The sequence below is a fragment of the Hyperolius riggenbachi genome, chromosome 1 (assembly GCF_040937935.1).
Source record: "Hyperolius riggenbachi isolate aHypRig1 chromosome 1, aHypRig1.pri, whole genome shotgun sequence".
NCBI classification, from domain to species: domain Eukaryota; kingdom Metazoa; phylum Chordata; class Amphibia; order Anura; family Hyperoliidae; genus Hyperolius; species Hyperolius riggenbachi.
The window spans coordinates 513,560,530-513,585,853 of record NC_090646.1 but is presented as its reverse complement, the minus strand read 5'-3'; the positions used below and the strand labels follow the sequence as shown (position 1 = coordinate 513,585,853).

Sequence of the window (25,324 nt, the reverse complement as noted above, 5' to 3'; positions counted from 1 at the left end):
CGTCCCTGTCATCTCAGCTATATCCTCAGGTGTTTTATGCTTCAGCATCCACTAAAAGGGCGGGAGTGGCCATACTAATCCACCGTAATGCCCCGATCCAGATTCTTAACTCTGTCCTTGATCCTCAGGGTCACTTTATCCTACTACAAGCTAGAATTCAAGGGACAGAGGTGATCTTGGGAAATCTATACGCTCCTAATCAAAATCAAATCGCATTTATACGTAAAGCTTTCTCTAAAGCAGAAACTATGCCGAAATTGCCTTGGTTGATGGGGGGGGACTATAATTTAATCATGTCCCCTAAAGTAGATAGGTCCTCGCCCCCATCGGACATGGCTCAGCGTAAAATAGACTCAGTTTCCCGATCTTTCCGCCAACTTGTCCGTGAATTCCACCTCATAGACTTATGGCGTATGACCCACCCCACTGAACGAGGGTATACTTTTTATTCTTCCCCCCACTCGGTATACACAAGAATTGACTATTTCCTAGGGAGCAGATCCCTTTTGCCCCTTTTGGGACTGGTGGATGTGCAAACGATGACTTGGACGGATCACTCTTCAATCATTTTTCAACTATCACCTAATTCGAAGTATACTAAACAATCAACGTGGCGTTTGAACGAACTCCTGTTGAATGACCAATCGTTTATTCAAAACATGAGGGATAAGCTTGTGGGGTTCTTTGAATTGAATGAAGGTTCTGTATCTGAGTTTTCTACTTTATGGGAAGCGCATAAAGCCTTCATTAGAGGGCATATGATCTCTGAGGCAGCTTGGCGCAAACGACAGCGGACTAGACTACTCCGAGAGGCCTTAGCTGACTTAAGCAGAGCGGAGAATCTCCACCAGCTTCAACCTTCTCGGAGACACTATTCTGATCTCCTTGTGGCCAAAGAAAAAGTATATGGCCTACAAATAGCTCAAGTAGAGAAATCTTTAACTTGGCTAAAACAACACTATTATGACAAAGGGAATAAACCCCATACTCTTCTAGCTAGGAAGCTTAGACAACAGCAAAGCATGCAAATGGTGCATTCTCTGCGACTACCTGACGGCACTCAGACCACTGACCCCTTGAAAATCTCAGAAATTTTTACACAGTATTATAAGCAGTTGTATCACCTACCGCAACCCCTATCCCAGGAACAACAATCTGCTAAGATTACAGATTTCCTCTCGACATTATCTCTCCCTACATTATCAGAGGAACAATTGAAATTACTGAATGACCCAATAACACTAGAAGAAATCTTAGAGGTCTTAAAATCTTTACCCAACAAAAAGTCCCCGGGCCCGGACGGCTTTCCATATATTTACTACAAAAAATTTTCTTCGGTCTTGTCCCCTCGCCTGGTGGTTTTGACTAACTTCTTTTTACAGGGAAAACCTCTTCCAGATTCCCTTCAGAGCTCATTTATTACAGTTATACCCAAGGAGGGTAAGGACCCCCAGCAGCCTCAGAGTTATCGACCTATTGCCTTATTAAACTCTGATCTGAAAATATTTACTAAGATTTTAGCAAATCGGCTGAATGATATTCTACCATCCTTGGTATTTTGGGATCAGGTCGGCTTTGTGAAAGATCGTCAGGCGGGGGACAACACCCGGAGAACTATTGATCTAGTTGAGCTGATGGGACGCGGTCGGGAGCCTTCTCTGCTCCTAAGTCTGGACGCGGAGAAGGCCTTCGACCGCCTCTCCTGGCCCTTTTTATTCAAAACACTGGAAATATTTGGCTTTAGAGGTCCATTTCTTACAGCAATACGCTCCCTATACCTAAGCCCCAGAGCGACCTTGAAACTCCCAAATGCGCCCCCAAACTCCTTTTTGATTAGGAATGGTACACGGCAGTTGTGTCCCCTTTCACCGTTGTTGTTTGCATTAAGCATAGAGCCTCTAGCTCAGGCCATAAGAGCTAACCCGGATATACGGGGAGTCGAAGTTGGAGAGGCAGAATATAAACTGTCACTGTTCGCAGATGATGTCCTGCTTACTTTGACCCAGCCACATATTTCCCTCCCGAACCTCTTAAAAGTTTTATCTCAATTTGAGAAAATATCGGGCTTTAAAATTAATACAGATAAAACCGAGGCTTTGCCTTTGAATATTCCACAGGAGTCGGTGTCACTACTTAAATTAAACTTCCCTTGTAAATGGCAATCTACAAGCATTAAATACCTAGGAGTCCATATCACCTCGTCTTATAATAAATTATTTGATCTTAACTACATTCCCCTTATCAAAAAACTAAAGGCGGATCTTTTAAAATGGCTACCTTATCCTATCTCTTGGATGGGAAGAATCTACGCTTTAAAGATGAACTCCTTACCAAAAATTCTTTATTTATTTCAGACCCTACCAGTACGGGTCCCTTTAAAAATACTTAATGCCATACAAACTGATTTCCTTCAATTTATATGGGGGCATAAAAAGCATAGAGTATCCCGCAGGGTTATGATGGCAGACAGGGAGAGGGGGGGGGCTCGGGGTCCCTGATCTGAAAGCATATTACTTAGCTTCTCATTATAGGCAAGTGGTGGAGTGGGCCAAACGCCCCCCACATGCAAGGTGGGTAGCTCTAGAGAAAGCAGCCTTATATCCTCATTCGCTTCTAACTCTTATCTGGGGACATCCGTCGGTAGTAAAACCCTCCATCTTGATGATTTTATCATCAATAAAATTCACAGTAAAACTTTGGAGAACTCACATGTCCAAGTCAAACTGGATATCTAAACCTTCTTTACTCACCCCTATCTTAGGGTCCCCAGCCTTCACTAGATCTCTTTCTACTCCATTTCAACGATACTGGGGAAATCTGGGACTGGAATATCTACTAGACCTGTGTCCCCCCTCCCCTTCATCGGTTTCTATCATTCCAGGCCCTCCAGGAACGCTATATGGTTACAGGAGATAGATTATTTGATTACCTACAATTTCGACATTACGCTTTGAGCCTTTCCAGCACACTTAATTTCCCCCCTCTAACATCTTTTGAATCTTTGACTAGGAGCTCAGATAGATTAATATCATCTTTATATAAAGCTTGGACTCTAACTCCTGTGGAATCTTTCGAACCTCATCCTTATATGGCTAAGTGGGAGAGTGTTCTCCCGGGCTCTATGAACATGGATAAATGGCAAAAGGTTTGGGACAACGCGCGCCGGACATCTATATGCATAGTGGTAAAAGAAAATATATATAAATTACTCTTCAGATGGTACCGCACTCCTGAAATTCTTCATGGCATTTTTCCATCGGCGTCTGACCGGTGTTGGAGGGGATGCGGGCACAAGGGCTCGTTGGAACATATATTTTGGTATTGTCCCAAAATCCAGAATTATTGGTCCTCAGTTCACAAATTAGTCAACCAAACCATTCGGAAAGAAATTCCATATGACCCATGGATATTACTATTGGGTCTTCCCATCCCGAACACCAAGACCCCCACTCAGAAAATGGCTAATATTGTCCTGGTTTCTGCCAGATTGTCAATTGTGGCCCTCTGGAAATCCGCGTCTCCTCCAACCTTGGATAGAGTCCGATCTAAAATTGAGTTCCTTAGGAACATGGATTACTTAACAGCAGTTAAAAACAACACGGTACCGGCTTTCGAAAAAATATGGGATTTCTGGGACATAAATGTGACTATGGCTGAGGCGCTTTCTGATTAACAAAAAAATAAGAATGTGTTCTTCATTGGGTTTGGTTTTGAGGGGAGAGGGGGAGGATGGAGGGGGTCCCGGGACTTCAGATATGACCTGCTTATCTCTACAATGATTCCAACAATATTTATGTTGTTAGACTGTTCTATTTTAGTGTTAAAAGGTACTACTTTTTGCAGATATCTTTTTTGTTGTCCATCGGTTTTAAAATTCTGTAAAATTGAGGACTTCAACTGCTATATATTTTCGTTTGTCACTGTATTACATACTTCATTTCTCTATTATTGTTTTGGGATGTAATGCATTTTCCTCAATAAAAAATTTTAAGTACAAAAAAAAAAAATGACTATAAGCAAGGATTACGTATTATGCCATTGCCCATTCAGCTGGGCACGGGGTGAACCAGAAGACGGCTCACGCTGTTCCTGCTGAAATCCCAGGCCATGTTAAATACTATTCCCCCTCCGAGTTGTAACAACTCAGGGAGTATTCCCGACACCAGAATTACAGTCATTTTGGAAGAAATCCCACTGCACTGCTGTCACGGACGGTTGCGGGGCCGCAGGCGCGTCCTGTAACCGCCCGTGAAGAAAAGCGATCGCACTCGATTCTCTGCATCGATTGCGCTTCAAATCGATACAATCTGGGTTGAGTGTGTAGGGGCAGCTGAAGTCTTTTTTTCAGCAGAGAGATAGCACCAGCCCAACTGCTGGATGGCTCTTTTGATATGCTAATGAGCCTGGGCCCAGAGAGTCCCTGGCTTCAAGCTGTGCTGATGGCCCATCCATCAGGTATAGACCATGACAGAAGCAATCTAGTTGGGAGGAAAGCCAGACCCTCTGGCTCCCTCCCAGCAGGGGAGCTGACACCTAGCTAGCTGCCCCAAACTTCAAAGAGCCTTTGCCTGGGAATGACCTGCTATCAATCCCAGGGGTATCTCATATTCCATAAACTGCTATATGTATCATATTTTCTGTGTTGCCAGGCTGGCAGACCCTCCAAACTAACAGAGCATGCTTGGCCCTATCTGGCGCTGGTTCTGAAGAAATTTCAGACCATTCTGAGGGAAAGACTGCCAGTTAGGCAGTTCGAAAGTGCCCTGCTGATACCACAAGGGTCCCACCCCTCATGTTTGGTATCAGGCTGCTGGGTACATCGAGGCAGACCTGAAAATATTAGTAAATCTGCCCTGACCTGTACGGTTCTGTGAGATAGAGCCCATATATGGTTAAGGTATGATTTCTGGTTCCCAGGACAAGGGGAGGACTCATCTCGTGTTCTAAGGGGGTCTGTGGGCCCGCCCTCACTCCCTCCTACTGAATCAGGGGCATAAGAATGGCAGAGGACCCAAACTCAGTGTCCTCCACCCTGAAACATCTTGAACTCATCTGTGCCAGCTTGAGGATATGCTGGCATCCACCTGGTCGGAACTCTGAACTTTGATTGAAACCAAAAACTTTACAAGTTTTCCCACTAAAGGACATCTTTCCAGGAACTAAGTATTTTTCTCCCTTCTTTTATTTTTTATACTGGCTATTACTGTTTTAATAATTGTTGATTTTAATAATTGTCTGTATATATTAATTATTTATATTGCTGTGAATAAAAGACTTCCTCCAAGTCATTCACTGTTCCGCTACCCTGCTTATCAGCACACACAGAACTGATCCCGGGTCTCTGAAGATACGCTACTGTTTGTTTGTTGTTGGCTAGACAGAATACCGTGTGTTTAACCGTTTTATTTGCAGGACTAGTCAGTCAGTAAATCGGGTCCACTGGCCCATACCAGTGGTGGTGGCAGATACCGTGGAATCGTGTGTACGTTGTAATTACCCGTGTCTCACAGGCTCCCTTCCGGGTTGTCTGCGGCTAATTCTTAACGGTTCCTGCGCATTGACTGCGACCAGAGTTCGCACGATCTGTGCGCTGGCACCGTTTAGAAGGCTAAGTGCGGTCAGCCCCTAGGGCTCCTGTGACAACTGCTATAGCCGTAATTAACATTATGGTCTACGGCGGCGTCTGATCCGCATCGCACAGCGCCTTACTTGGTCTCTGCCATAGACCATAATGCCTGGTATAACAGAAATACCCGTTTAAGCTTCCTGTTTGTGAAAATACTGGGTGTAAATTTAAAGAGGGCGCTGCAGCAATTTGGGTCCGGGGGAAAGCCACTAGAAGAATATTGGTGAAATTACTGATAGTGTACTACTGGGCAATGGGTGATAGGATTGTACAATTTTAGTAAAAATTCCAGATTTTCTACCATTGCTAAACCTAACTTATATCGATGTCAATATAAGTGCTGCCTTCACCGCTAAATCTCTGATATCTCGCCTGCCTAATTCAGATATTATTTGGGCACTGGTGGTGCCCAAATTACCCACTGCGCAGCACTATAGCTGCAATTAATACTGTGGTGCCAATTTTACAAATGCGCTGCTGGCACCCATATTACCTGCTCTGGAAATTAGAACCCATGTCATTATAATTCAGAAAACCTATCTGAAGCAGTTTCCTTATGGAGGTATCTTTCTCGTGGTTCGAACACCCATGTAGTAGCTTATTTCCTTAATGAGTCTTCCCTGGGCTTAATGCCACCCCTCAGAACGGTATCACATCACTTGACAAACAGAAGCTACAGCACAGGAAAGCAAATGATTATTATCTCCATGTGATTTTAATCCCTGGTTGTACCTGTGTCTATAAAGTGTGGTGGAAGAACTGTGAACTGAGCACTTTGCGAATGAGGGATCGTCTTTTCATGTCAGTCATTCTCCAGAAAGATGGGATAAGTTTGACAGCTGCCTCTGTACTAGACGTTGTGGAGCCAAGCCGTGTTTACAAGCTGACTGCGAAAATATGTTTGATATATTTAGTGTCTAGCAAAATCGCGGACATTCACTGAATGGTAAGAAAATAAATAACATGTCCTCGTGCGTAAAAGCAAAAACTGCAAGTGTTTGTGTTAGCGCCATGTAGCCATTTATTCAGAAAGGAAAACACATCAGCTAGTAAATTCTGTGTGGTTTCCAAGAGGACATATGTTAATAGATTAATAAATTAAAGAATTGTAAATAAGGTAAGAAAATTAAGTTGTGTTTGTATTTGTGTGATTATAAAATGCTGTAAATGGTTTAGGCTTGGGTTACTAGGTGTAGTCACCAGATCAGAGGGTGAGCTGTGTGTGGCCATTAGTAGGGGAGGTGAGGACTGCCACCAGAGACATAGCAGCTGATCTGCAGGCTGGGTGGTCACCAGGGGTTTAGTACAAGATCATTACTGGTCATCATTTTAGGGGAGGAGTCATATGTGTTCATCTTTGGGGTATTTTAAAGTGCTCTTCAGGATTCATGTCATGAGTTTTGTTACAGAATATATCTTGTTAGGAGGATAGAGACCCTGAGACTGCCCTGGTACTCAGAGATTAGAAACTGCCCTGCTGGGGAAAAAAAAGCATTGAGATAGAGGGTTCTGCTAGAAAGAGACACCCCTCTCCAAGGGACTGCCTTAATAGGGAAAGAGAGACATATTGCCCATTAACCTCATATCTTTACCTTACGCTGAACATATTCAAGAGTGCACCAGGGAATTCTCCATAGCCCTTCTTCCGGGGCTTCTGATGTTGCGGACTGCAGACCAACCTCAGAGAATCAGACAAGGGTGGTACTACCCTAGCTCTGCATCAGTGTTTCTCAAGTTTGTTCTCCCCTGTATATCTACTCATTAGTTTCCAGACACCAACCTAACCGCAATCTCAATGTTGTACTCAACCTTCCTCTGCACTCCTCTAGAATCACCTCCTCGTATTCACATATACAAGATTTCTCATGTTCCTCACCACTCCTCTGTAATTTCCTTCCAAAACATCTGTAACTCTCTAGTCTCTGAAATCTTAGTGCTCCCTATAACCATTGTAGATGAGGGGGGAGCCAGCACAGGATAGAGAGCACCGAGAGAGGAGACGGAATGCTCTATCTATACGACCCAGAGCCTTCCCTCTCCTTAGGTAAGTATTTGCTTCATTTTTTTTAAATGTGGTTCCCATTCACTTTAACAACCTCAAATCTGGCATTGGAAAACCTTGCTTAAAGCTGCATGATAGTTATGTGTTGTGGGTGCAAGCAGATGTGATTACAGATGTCACATGTAATATACAAATGGAACATTTAACTCATAGCAATTTATATATAAGGTACTATCTTTGATGAACCTGCTGTTCTACACAGAAGCCGGTTATTCAATCTCAGGACACATCTAATGGATGGAGAAAATAATGATTTGATATTACTTGCATTATTTTCTGATTCAACACTAGCGTCATTGTTCAAGCACTGCTCATTTAGCTATGTTTGCATAAACAGGCTGGTTGAGGCTGCCACACATCTAGTATTCCAAGGTAAATAAGGCCATTAGCTGAGCTTTTTTTCTGCCACTATTGAAATCTACCCGTACTGAATCATACATTCTATAGCTATCATCACATTGACAATGGCTGTTTTTACTGGAACAGGTTTCTCTCTATTTCTAAAGTAGTATTTTTTATTTAGCCATCAATGTAATAGTAGTCTGTGTGCCCCTGGAGCAATGCACATTGGAGAAAATACTTGTGTATGTATGCTTAAGTGTGGCTAACACAACTAAATGTGTCCCTGATCATTATCTACGTACACAAGGTACTTGCGTTATTGATTTCAGTCCCATTTCAGGATCTTGGCACATCACCTTCAGCATGTATGGTATAAGCCAATACTCTAACTATACTGATCATAAAGTAACTGCAGTGTGTGCTACTATAATCCTCCCTTTCCCCTCCTTTGTAACTTGCTCCTCTGCACTACTGATCCTGTTTCTCAGATTGTTGTCAGCACTTCACTACATGTTCAGGACAGAATATAGCTATTCATTATTCATATTTAGGACCTAGTTAACACAGACAGGTGAACCATGTAGTTTCTAAGGCATTCCGCCACTCAACAGCCAGGAACTTCCTCTATATGGTTGCAATCATTTCATTGGAATGCCAACAGAAAAAAAAAAAACCTGACAGAGGTTACAACCATTCCCGACTTTATCTAAACCTTTATCTAATTTAATGATAATAACCTGTTTTTTTTTTTTCACTATTTAAAAAAAAACATTTTCCATTCTAAAAAAAACTTTTTTTTTTTTAAATTCCAAATAATAAACAAAAACAACAACAGTGTAACATATGCTCTTTAATAGGAAGGTGTAAAAGGGAGCCTGAAGTGAGTAGAATATGGCAGCTGCCATCTTAATTCCCTTATTAACAATGCCAGTTGCTTGGCTGCTGTGCTAAACTTTTAACTTTAGTTGTTTTTGAGTCACACACCTGCATCAAGCATGCAACCAGTGCTGTCAAGCCAAAAGTCAAAGCATTCGATGTGCATGCTCATTCTGGGCCAGTGACTAGAGCATACGTATGTGAGTTGGGCACAGGGGGAGCCGAATGACGGCTCTCCCTGCTGCCGCAAAACTCCCCGGCGGCATTAAATACTATTCCCTTTCCGAGTTGTCGCAACTTAGAGGAAGATGTAATTCAGGGTCCGGCAACCGCCGACCCTTATGTGCCACGTGCAGCATTACATTGCTGATATGGGGCACCTGGTTTTGGCGTATGGTGCTGAGCACCATGCGCCAAAACCACCTGCTTCGTTACTAGAGGCAGAGCATCAGCACAGAAGTCAGGCAACTGGCATTGTTTATTAGGGAATGAAGATGGCAGCCTCTGTTTTCCACTCACTTCAGCATCCCTCTAAAGTAGTGCACATGGGCATGACCTTAGAATTCAACTGTTATTTATAAGTTTATTCAATCATCTTCAGTGAATAACATACAATAAAAAAACTTGGCACCCAACTCCTTATTACCTCATTTTATATAATTCTCCCACAGCTCACAGTACAGAAAACACTTGAAGGAGCCATGTTGCATGGTGATGTTATTTCCGGTACAGATAGAGCTGTGCAAAAAGCATAGCATTCTGCTGCTTACAATCAGTGTAGCTGCAACACAGACTCACACAAAACTGCTTCTGCTGTGTTTGCTCAGCCTCATTTTCTACTCCGTAGATCGGAGAACAAGCTAATCACAGGGACACCTCAGTGCATCACTGTTGTCTAGTCTCAGTTACACGATAAGGCTGCAAGGGGAAGTGATACCAAGTTTTATTTGGCACTTCAGGCACTTTTTTATTTTTAAATATGAGACTATTCTTAGTAATTACACCAGTGTGTCAAATCTTTTGGAGAAGAGGGGGAACCTTTTTACTTTAATCTGGACTTCCAGCAGTTTTTGCAATATATTTGTACTAGGACTATCTTCCTTCATAAAGTAATTAGCCAGTTGCCATATGCTACAGAAAGTTAGCCTATTTATTTATTTATTGTACTTATAAAGCACCAACATATTACGCAGCGCTGGACATTAGTTTAGGTTACAGACAATATTTAGGGGTGACATACCTAAGCCTTGCTTTAATCCGATTGTTATTTAGATGACTACAGTAAAGGTGAGTAAAACATCATCTGGAACAGAGTTTTATCTTATTCTTTTGGGAAAAAATAGGATTTTCAGTGCAGATGACAAGAGGTTGTAAGAGAACATTGAGATGTGGTTTTATCTGTTTGCATTTCACCATTAGTAAATAGAATCCTAGCAATTACTGCAATATCAGCTGCAAACAAGGTCAAAGTCCTGGTATCTGAAACCCCAGCTTTCACTGCTGATACTTATTAATCAGCATAAATTAACACGACCGTGCATGCTATATGGCATGAATGGTATGAGTAAAGTTCATACTCAGTCACTACTGGAAAAAAATAGATATTTAAAATATTTAATGCAATACACTTATAAGAGTTTGGTAAGTGCATGACTTATGGATGTTGTGCATTACTCTGAAACACTGAATGAAAGAATCAACCAGATCAATCAATTTGTGTTAGTTATAAGGCACTATTCTGAATAAAGTGATGTTAGATGTTCAGACATGGAAAAGGCAAGCAAAAGGTTTGTTCATTTTATTTGACTGCTGTACATAATGACCCAGAAGACTGTTACTGTGCTTGAAATGTGGGTGCATCACTTTAGCTCAGAAACAACTGGTAAATGTGTTGATTCTCTCCTTGTTGGTGTTCCAGTAAGAAGGTGGTACATTTTTGGGGGAAGGTGGAGGTAGTTATCTTAGCTGATAACACAGAGAAAGCTTAAAGAGGAACTGTAATGAAAAAAAAATAGCAATGAATAAAATTGTTCATTTTTTACAAAAATAATTTATAGATTATTTTGTCACTGGTTGCCCATTGTAAAATCTTTCCTTTCCCTGATTTACAATCTGAAATGTATCACTGGTGGGGACATCCTTAGTTCTGTAAGGTGATCTGTGCGAAATGTTCGTTACTAAGAGTTCTGAGTTGCCAATACTTGGTGCTTGGCACTTGGACAAATCCATTATTTCCCACAATGCAATGAGGTTCACAGACAGCAAATTGTCTGGACCATGGTCATGACATCACACTGTGTGTGTGTGGGGGGGGGGGGGGATTTCACCACAATATCAGCCACAAGGAACCCCCAATGCTCTATTTGAGAAAAGGTAAAAAGTTCTCATGGGGAAGGGTATCGGCTACTAATTGAGATGAAGTTCAATCTTTGGTTAAAGTTCCTCTTTAAGTTGTCATCAGGTATATTTTCATACAGTCAGTGAATCTTGAGATGATGTCAATAAAATGAGCATTCAGCTGCTGCATGCAGGGCATTGTATGTACCCAGCAACACTTGCCAGGTTGTCATGGCCACCATCCATTGTGTCAGCTTTCATCTAAAGAAGCATGTGCCCCATTTACCAGATCCTGTCCCTAGGAGCTTACAGTTGCTCCCAAAAATTGCATTAAAACTTGCATGGGAAAAAAAGTCTAAGGTTGCTCTGCAGCAGGTGTGTTAGCTGTAGTGAGTGGTGTGAATATGAGGGGTAAATCTGCAGTATTTCCATTAGTATGGGGAAAATGGTGCATGAAGATGGAGATGGCAGTAAATCTTGCAATAAGGAGTATGCAGGATTTCCCCATACTTATTTTGTAAAGGCAATGCATTGTGTTGATTTGTTAGCTTAATTGAGCAGTTTATTACATCAATCTCAGTTCATTCACAAAAAATGTTCTTTGGTCTGTTTGAAGCACCTTCTGAACCCTCCACCACACCTGCTGATAACCAGCTGAAAGCATCTAGCACTGAGTGTCACAGCTTGTAATGCAGTAGTTACTCCATGCCTTTGTGAATGGCACATAGTGTAATCACACATTCCTGACTCACAAGCTTAGGTGAGTTTCTGTATACTATACAGCCATACAAGGAAACAGCGTTTCCAACTTCCTTCGTGTGCTTTGTGTTTCAGAAATTAATGTGATTGCCATAAAGAGTGGGAGATTTTGTGTTCCTGATTTTAGGAAATCTATAGTATTTTTAAAGCAAACTCGAGATGGCGAAAAAAACATAAGTTAGATACTCACCTAATAAAAGGGAAGCCTCCAGATCATCCCTCCTCCTCCTCCTCAAACCCACCCACGCTGGCTAGGATCCTTCTTTAATTCGCAGCCGTCACCGTGCTCCCCTCCATGCACAAGGGCGGCCGTACTGTATTTGAATGAGTACGACCGTGTCTGTGCAGTAGAACAGAGCCTTACCGTGCGCCTGTACTTATGCATATGCAGTACGGTCATGTTTGTACACTTTGGGGAGCGTGGCCATGAGAACATATGTAACAAGCTTTTGTTGGATATGTGCAGAGAGTCTGTGCGCAGCAACCGTAAACCTTAGATAGGTTTGATGCAATTAATGATACCTTGTGAGACTTAGATGTATTGAGTGGCACTCCCTTCTTACAGAATTGCAAAGAAACGTGTGTGTGGCAACAAGCAAACAATATGTCTCTCACCCTTCCTCCAGTGACCTCGCGTCCACCTGCACAGACGTGTGCTCCTCGGATCGTGGCAGGAACAAAGACTGTCAAACATGAATCAGGGAGAGAAAGAAGGAAACATCCGGGCACCATCCGTCTTTAAATGCGTGGCGGTGTTTATTGGTTATAGCAGGTCACATACCATTGGAGCTGTCAGCTAAACATCAATGTGCTGGTGGTGGTGAGTTGGAGGTGGGGGTGCCAGGTGTCAGTCGGGGCTTGCGACGGCCGTTTCGCGTCTGCTAGACGCTTGGTCACGCTGCGCTCCTATTGCTGAGGCGGGCTGAAAACATCCGGTATATGCGGGAGGTAGCCCCGCCCTTTCCGGGTGTCACGTCCGCCTGTGTTTGGAGAGGTCAAAGGGAGGGATTGCGGAAAAGACACAGACGCGCGGCATCTGGCCGGCCGGACTACATTACCCATAGTTCGTTGCGAGGGGGGAGCGGCAAAGGTACTGGGAAACCCCGCCTACACATTGCCTACCAATGGTTAGCGACTAACGTCGCCAGCCCCACCTAATACATGGCAACGTATTTACTCTGCATATATTTTATCAGAGTATCTAAAAATATGGTAGACGTGCCCAACCAGTGTAAAACATTCTTAACACATGGTCAAATGCCACGCGTGCGATTCCGCATCCCTCCTGGAATTCCGTGTTGAGTGGCTTAGTGATCACATTGGTGAATTAAAAGAAGCCTAATTTAAAAACACGTAAGACCTGGGGAAATAAGACCCAGTTACAGTTCGCAATAACTCTTAAGCTACAGTATATACCCTAGATACACTTATAAATTAAAAACTTATCATGGCAATAAATATATGCAATGTGCATGCACTCATACACATGCATACGCCAGGGGTGGAAGATCGGGGGTCAAACAAAGGCACCAAACCAAATCCAAAGCACCACCATCATTAAGACCTGGTCACATACAGAACACGAAATTGATATCCCATTAATACATTTATTTATTTGCTACCCTCCCCCCTATTCTATGCCATTTCCCTCGTCCCTAAGACATATAGGGGAAACTTCAATTAGGGGTCTAGCATGCATGCCAATTCAATCTTGTCGTTAAGACCAGCCGGACCCATGGCCTCCGTACGCAGAATAATACAAGTTTCCCTTCTGAGAAGTAATCTCTCCCTATCTCCCCCTCTCCTTGGGGCCTCCACTTTTTCCAACACTGCAAACCTTAGACCATGACTCTCCCCCCCATGTGCCTCCTTCATGTGGGAGACCAGTCTGGTACAACTCTTGCCGGCCTTGACCACGCTGATGTGTTTCCCAAAACGTTTCTTCACTGGTCGAGTTGTTTGCCCTATGTAGTATCTCCTACAAGGGCAAAACAACACGTAGACCACATGATCCGTTTGACATGTATAGAGTCCCCTAGCTTGGAACTCAATTCCTCCTACATTAATAATTCTCTGTGTGATCAACTTGGGGCAATATTTGCAATAACCACACCTAAAATTACCCTTAGTGGCACATCGGTCCAACCAGGTAGATTGTCTAGGGGACACAAACTCACTTTTTGTCAGGAGGTTGCCTAGGGTCGGAGCCCTTCTAAATACCACCCTTGGCGGCTGTTCAGCCCTCCCCATCATTTCTGGGTCCTGCTGTATCATGCCCCAGTGGTTATAGATGCTTTCTCTGATTTTGGTGGCCATCGGGCTGTAATCAAATGTAAATACCATCTTATCCTCTTTCTTGCTTTGCACCTTTCTATTCTCCAAAAGGGTTGCTCTGTCCTTCTCAGCGGCCTGGCCTCTCGCCCTAATCAACAACTGAGGGTCATAACCCCTTTTGACAAACCTGTCCGTCAGCTCTGATGCTTGTTGATCGAAAGTCGACTGCAACTGATTGTTCCTCCTCAGACGTAAATATTGTCCATATGGGATCGCCTCCACCACATGTCTGGGATGGAAGCTCCGTGCGTGGAGGACTGAATTTGTCGCAGTCGGCTTACGGTAGCCCTCACTGATTATTCTATCACCATCTACTTTGAGTCTGGGGTCGAGGAACACCACCTCTTCCCCAATCATTTCAGAAGTAAACTGCATGTTGATTTGATTATCGTTGAGGTAGTTTAGAAATCCCTCGAACTCGAGTAGGGTGCCAGACCACACCACCAGGACGTCGTCCACATACCTGGACCACCGTCTGATGTGTCCCCGGAACGGATTAGAGTCCGAGTGCACAGCAGACTCTTCCCACGCCCCCAAAAAGAGGTTCGCAAAGGTGCATGCCACCGGGGTCCCCATAGCTGTCCCCGCCACCTGTTGGTACCACCGACCGTCAAACATAAAGGCATTGTGTGTTAACACATAGTGCAAACATTCACAAATAAATTCGATGAAATCCTCATCTCTATTGGTACGTTGCAAAAATTTCTTGACGGCCTGTACCCCCAAGTCTTGGGGAATCCTGCTGTACAGACTGACCACGTCAATGGTGGCCAGTCTGTCCCCGGGGACCCAGGCGGCACGCCCCACATCTCGCAAAACCTCCAGGGTGTCCTTCAAATAAGAGGGCACACCTGCTAGTAGAGGGCGGAGAAGGTGGTCCAGGTACCTGGACAATCTCTCGGTAAGAGACCCACAGCCTGAGACTATGGGACGTCCCGGTGGCGCGGCCATCGATTTGTGTAATTTGGGGATGTGGTACCACACGGGTCGTCTAGGAAAGGCCGGGACGAGATCTCCCGCCAATTTTTTTGGGAGAAATCCCCGTGCGGTACCCCTATCCAGGAGTGCCCTGAGATCCGACTGGTAATGAACGGTTGGATCACAAGAGAGCGGACAATATGTGTCGCCACGCATTTAAAGACGGATGGTGCCCGGATGTTTCCTTCTTTCTCTCCCTGATTCATCATTGATGCAATTAATGCTCACATATTTGCACTATGCATGTTACAGGGCCAGAATTAGGACACCCATGAATACTGGGGTACCTTTGCATGGTGCAGGTGACTACGCAAGAGAATGTATACTTTTGTACCAAGACCCCAGACTTTAACCTACCTGTAGAAATAGCAGTGGTTCCTGGATGATTGATTTCCGTGAAAGCATTTGCATAAACATTTGCACGTGAGTTTGCTAAGGGTTAACTTTTTTTTTTTTTTTAAGTTTCACATGAATTGCCGTTTAGGTTCACATGTTAATAAGGTTAACTTAATGCAAACATATAATTGATGTGTGTTATGGTGGCCACATACAGGACAAAAAAAATGAACATTTTGGGCATTATTAACAACATCTATGTGCCATTACTGTACTGCTCAACAACCTTTTTGAATTGTATTCAATCTGTTGTAGCTTCTTATTATAACAGATGTAATATGTAGCTTGTGGTACACATTGCACTGTAACTGTTTTTTTTTTTTGTGTGCACTGCAATATGGTGTGATTCAAAGTCTACAAACAATTAACACCTCATCAGTTGTAATGCGATGTAACTGAATCTGTTGTTACAACACAGACCATGCAGTTTATTGCTAGATTTGCATATGTTGACACGTACAATGTTAGTCAATCAAGGTGCAGATTGGTCAGCTGCTTCTTTGTCTGCGATACATCTTATGCCAATGCAAATGTTGTTTTTGGTTGCGTTATGTGCATGTTATAAAGCAAAGCTCCAGTGTGAAACTGGCCTAAGTCAAGTTGAACTTTTAATTTAGGAAAACAGTCCACCAGAAACAGAATTGGCAAGAGTAACCTAAACCTTTGCATGGGACTAATCAAGTGTTGGTACTGCTGTCTAATTAAACAGCAGCATGAACAATTAATCAAGCTGCTCATTAACCTATTTTGGTTCCTGGACGTAGAAACTACGTCCAGGAACCATGCACGCTAACGCGCGCTCCAACAGCCGATCGCGCACGTGCACGCGCACTCCCGGCCGCGGATTCGGTAGCCACGGAATCAATGTATCGGGCTATGGTGCCCGATCACTGATTCCTCTCCCCCGCTGAAAAAGCGACAGCTTTTCTCGGAAGCTGTGCTTTTTCTGACCGTTCCCTCCCCGATGCGTCACTCTAACCGTGTGTTACGCTTAGAGTGACGTCATGTAAACAAACTCATGACCGCCATCTTGTGGCCAAAAAGTAAAACTACAACTAAAATTAAAAAAAATTAAAAACAACACACAATTACATTATAAAACTATACTTAACATCCCACCCTCCCAAAAATACACAAATAAAATGTTTAATATAAAAAAAAAAACATTACAATAAAAAAAAAAAAAAACATGTAAATATTTACCTAAGGGTCTAAACTTTTTAAATATCAATGTAAAGATGAAATATTTCTATATATTTTTTTATTTTAAACTTGTAAATAGTGATAGATGCAAAACGGAAAAAATGCACCTTTATTTCCAAATAAAATATTGTCGCCATACATTGTGATAGGGACATAATTTTAATGGTGTAATAACCGGGACATATGGGCAAATACAATACGTGAGTTTTAATTATGGAGGCATGTATTATTTTAAAACTATAATGGCTGAAAACTGAGAAATAATGATTTTTTCCGTTTTTTTCTTATTCTTCCTGTTAAAATGCATTTACAGTAAAGTGGCTCTTAGCAAAATGTACCCCCCAAAGAAAGCCTAATTGGTGGCGGAAAAAACAAGATATAGATCAGTTCATTGTGATAAGTAGTGATAAAGTTATAGGCTAATCAATGGTAGGTGAATATTTCTCAAGTGAAAACGACGGAACGCGAATGGGTTAATTAATGAGCAGCTCCTGACCTCATAGGCTAGCTAACATTCTGGTTCAGACCTTTAAAAAATGTTAGATTTAAAAAAAAAGTTGATCTGAAATACAAGCTCAACTCTAATTCTTCATACTGTACAAATAGGGCTCAACTGCCCACAGAGTGCAGCGTACAGACTCTTTTCCCTATGCCAATTATCATTACAGTGCTTGGGGGACAGGGGGCAGTCAGAACTGCTGCTTACAAAAGCAGGCTCTGTTTCATAGCTGTTCCTTCTCATTGCAAACCTACCAAACAGGCTGGTTGATTGAAAGCAAAAGATGCATCATTGCATTTGGAATCTGATAACATGAAACTCCCATAATACCCCATTTACTACAACTAATACAAACTATAGCCTGAGCTGTAATGATGTGTAATCTTTTATGTTAAATACTTTTAATCAACAAGATTGTTATATGTAAATTAGGGGAGTCGGTGGAATCAAAACCTAAGGAGTCAGATTATTTTTGTATTGACTCCACAGCCCTGGTTGCAATCCGCACTATCATCGCAATGTGATGCAAAGATATTTCTAAGTTGCCTTCATACCAAGTGAGTGCAGTGCCACAGGTTCCGACAGAGTAACATCCAGCATGCTGTGCAAGTACTGGGCAACATACGTGTTTTCAGTAGCAGTGAAGCATACTTTCATTGTACTGTATGCTTTGCTGAATAGTCGCACCACACATCGAATGCACAGTGCGACAGTTCGCCATTGTTGCATTGTAATGGTATCACAAATCAAAGTGCACAGTGTGAAATGGCCTACTGATAGATAGGTCTTACAATAAATAGCACTTTTCTTTACAGTATTTTTTTTTTCTCTGTTCCGTCTGATCACGATTAGATGGGATGGATATTCATCTTTCATTCCGTTTATCTGTGTAATCAGACTCGTTTTCTTTTCAAAACTAAGAGGCAAGGTAGAATCTGATTGGCTTGTAAAAGCATTGTCATCTCCAGCTTCACGTGCCAGGAGAGAAGGGCCAGGAGGAATTAAATGTAAAATTCAGAGGTGCATTGCTGATTTCAGGAGAAATGTGACACCTCACAAGAGCTACAGTTCCTTTCTGGTTGGAAAGTGAATTTTCAGTGCCAAGACATTCGCTTTCTTGGCTGTCACCAGCAGTCCCATTGCCCACTTAAAATAAAAAAAGTGGGGGGAAAAGCCTGGCAGTTTCACATGCCATAAACCCTTCAGACTTTAAATGGAGAATAACAGTATGCTAATATGGACTGAAAGTTCTCATGCAAAGAGTTTCTTTTGGCTGCACCGAATGCTTCTTTCCTTCAATATATTATGCATTGTAAATGTTCATGTGTGTATTTAGGACTCTGATTTTGATAAACTAATATTTTATGCAATTGGCTTGCATGAATTCTAGCTGCAAATGAGCAGATCGTGGTTACATAGTGGTTTCATAGATTAATTTACTTAAAGTGGACCCAAGTTAAAAATACACGATTTCAGGAATAAAATCTATTTTCTAAATTATAATAATAAATAGCAGCTTTTTTTCAGCTGCATGATGACAAATATAAAATATTTTACATTTAATAGAGAAACCCCTCCCTTCCTTTCATATTGCTGGGACAGAATCCGGCAGACTGGTGGAGTAGCAGGTGTCCGGTAATGGAGGAATTGCTAATGGCTGCCACCTGTATAACCCTAGTTATGCAAAGAGGAGGGTGAAAAGCATGCCCTGAAATGCTCATAGGCTTGAAGGAGTGTTTATTTATCTTTGTATGTGTCAGAGTGGTGCAACTAAATATTTTGAATTAAAAAATGTTTGGTTTGGGTCCGCTTTAAAGCTCCATTAAACCCATATTTATAAACAGCAGAGTAGGCTTGCCACCTGGTGTTACTCTATGGGACCACTGGTACTAGATAGAGAGGACATGGTCCTGGCCTACAGTGACGGACATCTGGCTGGAGGTTGAGGCTGCACACACCCCTGAAACGTACTGGTGAATAATGGGAATTACAGCTATAGCAGCACTCACTGAGTAGTTTGGGGGCTGGCAAATGTTGGAGTCCAAATGACTTGGGGAACAAACAGGGGAGGACTGGGACCTTTTGGCCTGGGGGGACAACACAAACTAGAGGCCCGTTTCACGGCATCCCCAGCCCAAAGCCATATCTTTCTTGTGTGCAAATCTTCATATTGTGATGACTAATAGCCACAGACACACACACACACACACACACACACACACACACACACACACACACACACAATGTACCTGATGCCTAACCCCATTTCTCAGCACAATCTACCTGTCTGTGTCTGATGCCTAAACCTTAAAGGAGTTATCAGGCTTTTTTTCTTTTATGAAAATAAGTGCTACTTACCCAGGGCTCGTCCAGCCCCACGCTCCCAGCATGTCCCTCGCCGCAGCTCTGCAGTCAGCTGTTCGCTGCCACTGCTTCCCAGCCCCCGGCGATGACGTCAGGCCGACTGCGCCTGTGCGAGCAGCGCTGTCCATCACCGCCACATGGACCAAAACGTACTGTGCAGACGCAGAACTACTGCGCCTGCGCAGTACACTCCGGTCCATGTGGCGGTGATTGACAGTGCTGCTCGCACAGGCGCAGTACAGGCCGACATCCAGGTCGGACTCTTGCCATCGCAGGGGACTGGGAGGCAACGGCAGCGAATGGCTGACTGCAGAGCTGTGGCGAGGGACATGTTGGGAGTGTGGGGCTGGAGGAAGCCCCGGGTAAGTAGCACTTATTTCTTTAAAAATGCCTGATAACTCCTTTAAACAACTCCTCCCCCCCCCCACACACACACAAACAACCTACCTACCTGGTGATGCCTAACCCCACTCCTGCCCACCCACCATACAAACTATTTGTCTGACACCTACCCCCCCCCCTCCAACTACCTGTTTGACAGTGCCTAACTGCCTGCCTTCCCCCTCCCCTGCCGCCAATCACACCACAAGAAGAAAAAACGTTCCCCCTCAGGCCAGGGTCAGAATGGGGATGATTATCACACACAAAAAAACTCAGAGGGCCCTGGCCTGGGCAGAGAATTGAATTTGACAGCAGTAGCAGGCAGGCAGTAGAGATGTTGCGAACTGTTCGCTCGGCGAACATCTCTGGGGCTTTTACTACTTCCGGGTCGCTCTGACCCGGAGCAGTACGCCTGCGCTGCCCGGCGAAGCGCGTCCTAGATCGCGCTCCTGTTGCCGGGCACTCTCTGCGCATGAGCGTGACGTCATTCATGATGTCACGCACACGCGCAGAAAGTGCCCGGCAACAGGAGCGCGATCTAGGACGCGCTTCGCCGGGCAGCGCAGGCGTACTACTCCGGGTCAGAGCGACCCGGAAGTAGTAAAAGCCCCATGTATTCAGAGATGTTCGCCGGCGAACAGTTCGGGAACCGTTCGCCACATCTCTAGCAGGCAGCAAAGTGTGAGTAACTCAGTGACAAGAAGGGAGAAGAAGTACAGAAATAAAATTTATAAAAACCACCTTCTCCTCTGGCGACCTGGACCAGACCTCCTCTATCCTCCTGTCTCCTCAGTCCTACACCTCCTCCTCCTCCACAGCAGCAAGCAGCTATTGGTGGCATCTCCGACTCCCAGGCCCCCCAAGTGTCCGACTCCTCCAGCCAGGACAGCCAGCCACTCGTAGCCGCAGCTCCAGGCCCCCAGCCCCCCCAGCACAGAAAGCTGAAGAGTGAGACAGCTCACTCCGATGACACTGCAGGCACAGCACCACGTTGCGGGCAGCAATGGCTCCAGGCGGGGGGCGGAGTCAAGCAGGGTCAACCCACCGGGCCGGAGAGGACCTAAGCTATTTGTGTCCTTGTGCCGCTCACATACACCGCAGGCGCAGCCATGCACAAGGGCACACCACGGCCGGCCGCCTCAGCCCCTTCTCTGATTGGATACTTCAACCTGCCGGGAAATATCGCGCGAGGTTTGCGATCCCCACTGCGAACCTGTCACCTGTGGTATGTCTGCGGCCGCTGCGTATAGCAGCGGCTGGTCCTAATTACTTAAGATTCGGGCGGCCTGGGGGGCAATTGCCCCCCGTCCCCCTGGGCCAGTCCTCCCCTGGGAACAAAAGTGAGTTAGGTAATCAGTAGGGGAATAGTTTAGAAAAAAGCAGAATTGCTAGAGCAGGGTATGCTATAAAGAGGCACTTTCGAAATCTGAATGGTGCCGAGTTCCGATTTTTTGCATCGGAATTCGGACGTTCCGAGTAAAATTACACTGTTTTGAGTATCGCATTTCATTGGTATTCGCCTGCAGAAAACCAAATTCCTACAACATCGGAATTTGGCTGTTCTGATCAGCCTTAGTGAGCTGTCTATATTTGCTCTGCACCCAAATTTCCCTGTGCCATTTATACATGTATGGCTTTACATGAGTGCTGTGGTATTGATGCATTAGTTCTCCAGTGGCTCAGATCAGCAAAAACACCCCTGTTCTCTGTTTTACCGAGACCTGGCTGTGCGACAGCATCCCCGACGACTCCCTACAGGTACCAGGCTACAGCCTCCTAAGAGCAGACCGTGATGCAGCCCTCTCTGGGAAAACGAGAGGCGGCGGAATCTGCTTTTACATAAACACCTCCTGGTGCTCAAACACCACCACTCTCCACAAGGCCTGCACCCCAGACGTTGAGCTCCTTGTCATAAACTGCAGGCCCCGGTACTCCCCGAGGGAATTCTCTTCCCTTGTCCTCGTTGGAGTCTACATTCCACCCGATGCATGCTCCAAGACCGCCCTGCATGTACTCTGCGACTGTATCTCACGGTGGGAAACAGCCCTCCCAGAGGCCCTGTTCATCATCTTGGGCGATTTCAATAAGGCGAACCTTCGGCACGTGAGGCCTCTCTATAAGCAGCACATCTCCTGCCCTACCAGGAACTGTAACACCCTGGACCACTGCTACACGGTCCACAAGAACGCCTACAAGGCTACCCAGGGAGCCCCCCTGGGAAACTCTGACCACAACACAATACACCTGATCCCCACCTACAGGAGGCTCCTGGAGACCTCTAAGCCCATCACCAAAACCGTGAAAAAATGGACAGCGGACGCCAAACTGGGGCTCCAAGCTTGCTTTGAAACCACCGACTGGTCGGCTCTGAAGGCACCCACCCTTGATGAATGGGCCGAGAACATCTCATCCTACATTACCTTCTGCGAGGAAGTGTGTATCCCATCCAAGTCCTTCAGGGTCTACCCCAACAACAAGCCGTGGTTCAACGACAGGCTTCGCCGACTGCGGAAACGCAAAGAGGAGGCGCACAGGTCTGGCTCCTTAGAGGATTTCAGAGAGGCCAGGCTCGCCCTGAAAAGAGAACTGCGATCGGCAAAGAGGGCCTACGCTGAGAAGCTGGGGCTCTGCCTCCAGTCCACCAACACACGGGAAGTATGGAAGGGCCTGAGAGCAGCCACGAACTTCAAACCAGCACCCCAAACGGCGACCCCGAGCCCTCGACTGGCGGAGGAGCTAAACGAGTTCTACTGCAGGTTCGAGCAACATCCCAACCAGCCCGTGGGCAAATCCGCACCGACCTCGGGTGAATCTGGTGCCCTGGCTCCTAGCGCTGTTATGGAATCAGATGTACTCCGGCATCTCCGGAAGCTGAACCCCAGGAAATCCTCCGGCCCGGACGGAGTGTCGTCTGTCTGCCTGCGAACCTGTGCCGATCAGCTAGCCCCTGTGCTCACCTCCTTATTTAAGCAGTCATTATCTGATGGTACAGTCCCCTCCTGCTTCAAGAGGTCTATAATTGTACCAGTCCCTAAAAAACCAGGCAGTACTGAGCATAATAACTTCCGCCCAGTGGCCCTAACCTCTAACATCATGAAGCTCCTTGAGCGGCTGGTCCTTGCCCACCTGAAGGGGTCCACGGACACCCTTTTAGACCCGCTCCAATTTGCATATAGGGCAAATAGATCCGTGGAGGATGCCATCAATGTCAGCGTGGCACACATCACTGAGCACTTAGACAGCCCGGCCTCCTATGCCAGGATCCTGTTCCTAGACTTTAGCTCAGCGTTCAACACGATCTGCCCTGACATCCTGATCACCAACCTGACCCAGCTCGGAGTTGATCCCACTCTCCGAGCATGGATCAAGGACTTCCTGACTAACAGAACGCAACAGGTGAAGCTCGGCAAATACTACTCCAGCGTTCGAACCACCAACACCGGGGCTCCACAAGGCTGTGTTCTGTCACCTCTACTATTCTCCCTATATACCAACAATTGCATCTCATCCGCTGACTCCGTGAAGGTCATCAAATTTGCAGACGACACCACTATTATTGGCCTAATTGGTAGCAACGGGGAGCACGAATACCGGAGCGAGGTCGAGAGAATATGCAACTGGTGCAGGGTGAACAATCTAGTTCTCAACACAGCAAAGACTGTTGAACTAGTTGTAGACTTCAGGAGGAACCCTCCCCCCCTCCCACCTGTCCTCATTGGAGGAACAGAAGTCTCCACGGTGTCATCGGTTCGGTTCCTCAGCACGATTCTCACCAATAACCTGAAATGGGAGCAAAACACCACAAAAATTCAGAAGAAATCCCAGCAGAGGTTGTTCTTCCTGCGCCAACTGAAGAGATTCGGCATGCCCAGGGAACTACTGACCGGCTTCTATACTGCCACCATAGAATCCATCCTCTGCTCCTCAGTCATTGTTTGGTACGCGGGCGCTACGGCCAGTGATAAGCATAAACTGCAGAGGGTCATAGCTGATGCAGAGAGAATCATCGGGTCTCCTCTTCCACCTCTTGACCTCCTCCACTCCGCTAGGTTGAGGAAAAGGGCCACCATGATCTGCCGCGACCCCTCTCACCCTGGCAGCCACTACTTCAAGCTCCTCCCGTTGGGCCGTCGCTACAGGACTATACCAGCCAAAACCACCAGGCGGAAGAACACTTTCTTCCCCCAAGCCGTTCGGTCACTGAACTCTGACCCTCCCCGGTCCGGCCTGCTGGTCTAACTGCCGGGAGGTCAGCTGGTCCCCGGTCTCAAGCCGGAAATGGGGGCCTTTACTAGCTTTTTACCGGCATCACTATTTGTCTATCTGACTACTGTATTTCAAATTGCATGTGTTTGTATGTCTCTACTCTGTCTATGCCATGTGTACCACAAATAATTCCGATTATAGCTCTTGCTGTACTTGGCGAAATAAAACTGATTCTGATTCTGATTCTGATCCTGGAGCTAGTCTACTTTAGGGGACCCACCGTAAATCCCCATAGAGAATTGGAGCTGTGCTGAAAACGGAACAAATTTTCCGCTTTCAGCTCTTTTAAACCCCCACAAGCTATATATCTTTGGAAAGGTTAGAATCTGCTCTAACGAATTATGCTACTTTCGGTGAGCAAAAGGTGCAACTCACCATGTAGGAAGCGCCAGAACGGCTGCGATCGCGGCTCCGTTGGCCATCTTACTTCTGTGCTGCTCATATTTTTCTCCCTCCTCATTGGAGGGATTGTTAGCTGGGGGCGTGCCAGAACCTGCTCTCCCTTCTCCCCGGACAAGACCAACGCAGAACTAGCTACTGACGTTTTTTTTTTTTTTTCTCTGGCACGCCCCCAGCTAACAATCCCTCCAATGAGGAGGGAGAACAATATGAGCCAGCACAGATGTAAGATGGCCGACGGAGCCGCGATTGCGGCCTTTCGGCGCCTCGTTCACGGTGAGTTTCAGTTTCTTCTCACCTTCCTTATTGGCTATCAGATCCCAAAGGGGTATTGTTGGGCTTTCTGGTCCAACCCTGTACCATTTTTGTGTGGTGTGCCTAAGGCTCAGCCTTCTCACCTTTGCAATTCAGCAGGTACATGCTACTGCTTGGAAAACTCATCAAGTAAGTCCTATTTTCACGGGCAGTTGAACTGTGTGCTCAGCAAACAGTTACCAGGCAG

At 45.2% G+C, this 25,324-nt stretch overlaps 1 protein-coding gene and 1 long non-coding RNA gene across 4 annotated transcripts in view; one reads left to right on the top strand and one right to left on the bottom strand.

Moving 5' to 3' along the window:
- RFLNA (refilin A) overlaps positions 1-25,324 on the top strand; it is a 65,767-nt gene that overhangs the window by 23,034 nt on the left and 17,409 nt on the right. The window lies entirely within an intron of this gene.
- LOC137556082 (uncharacterized) lies at positions 10,690-25,300 on the bottom strand. The gene is made up of 2 exons (XR_011028748.1): positions 25,221-25,300; positions 10,690-10,901 (listed from the first exon to the last, which is right to left on the bottom strand). It is a non-coding gene; the product is annotated as an uncharacterized lncRNA (long non-coding RNA).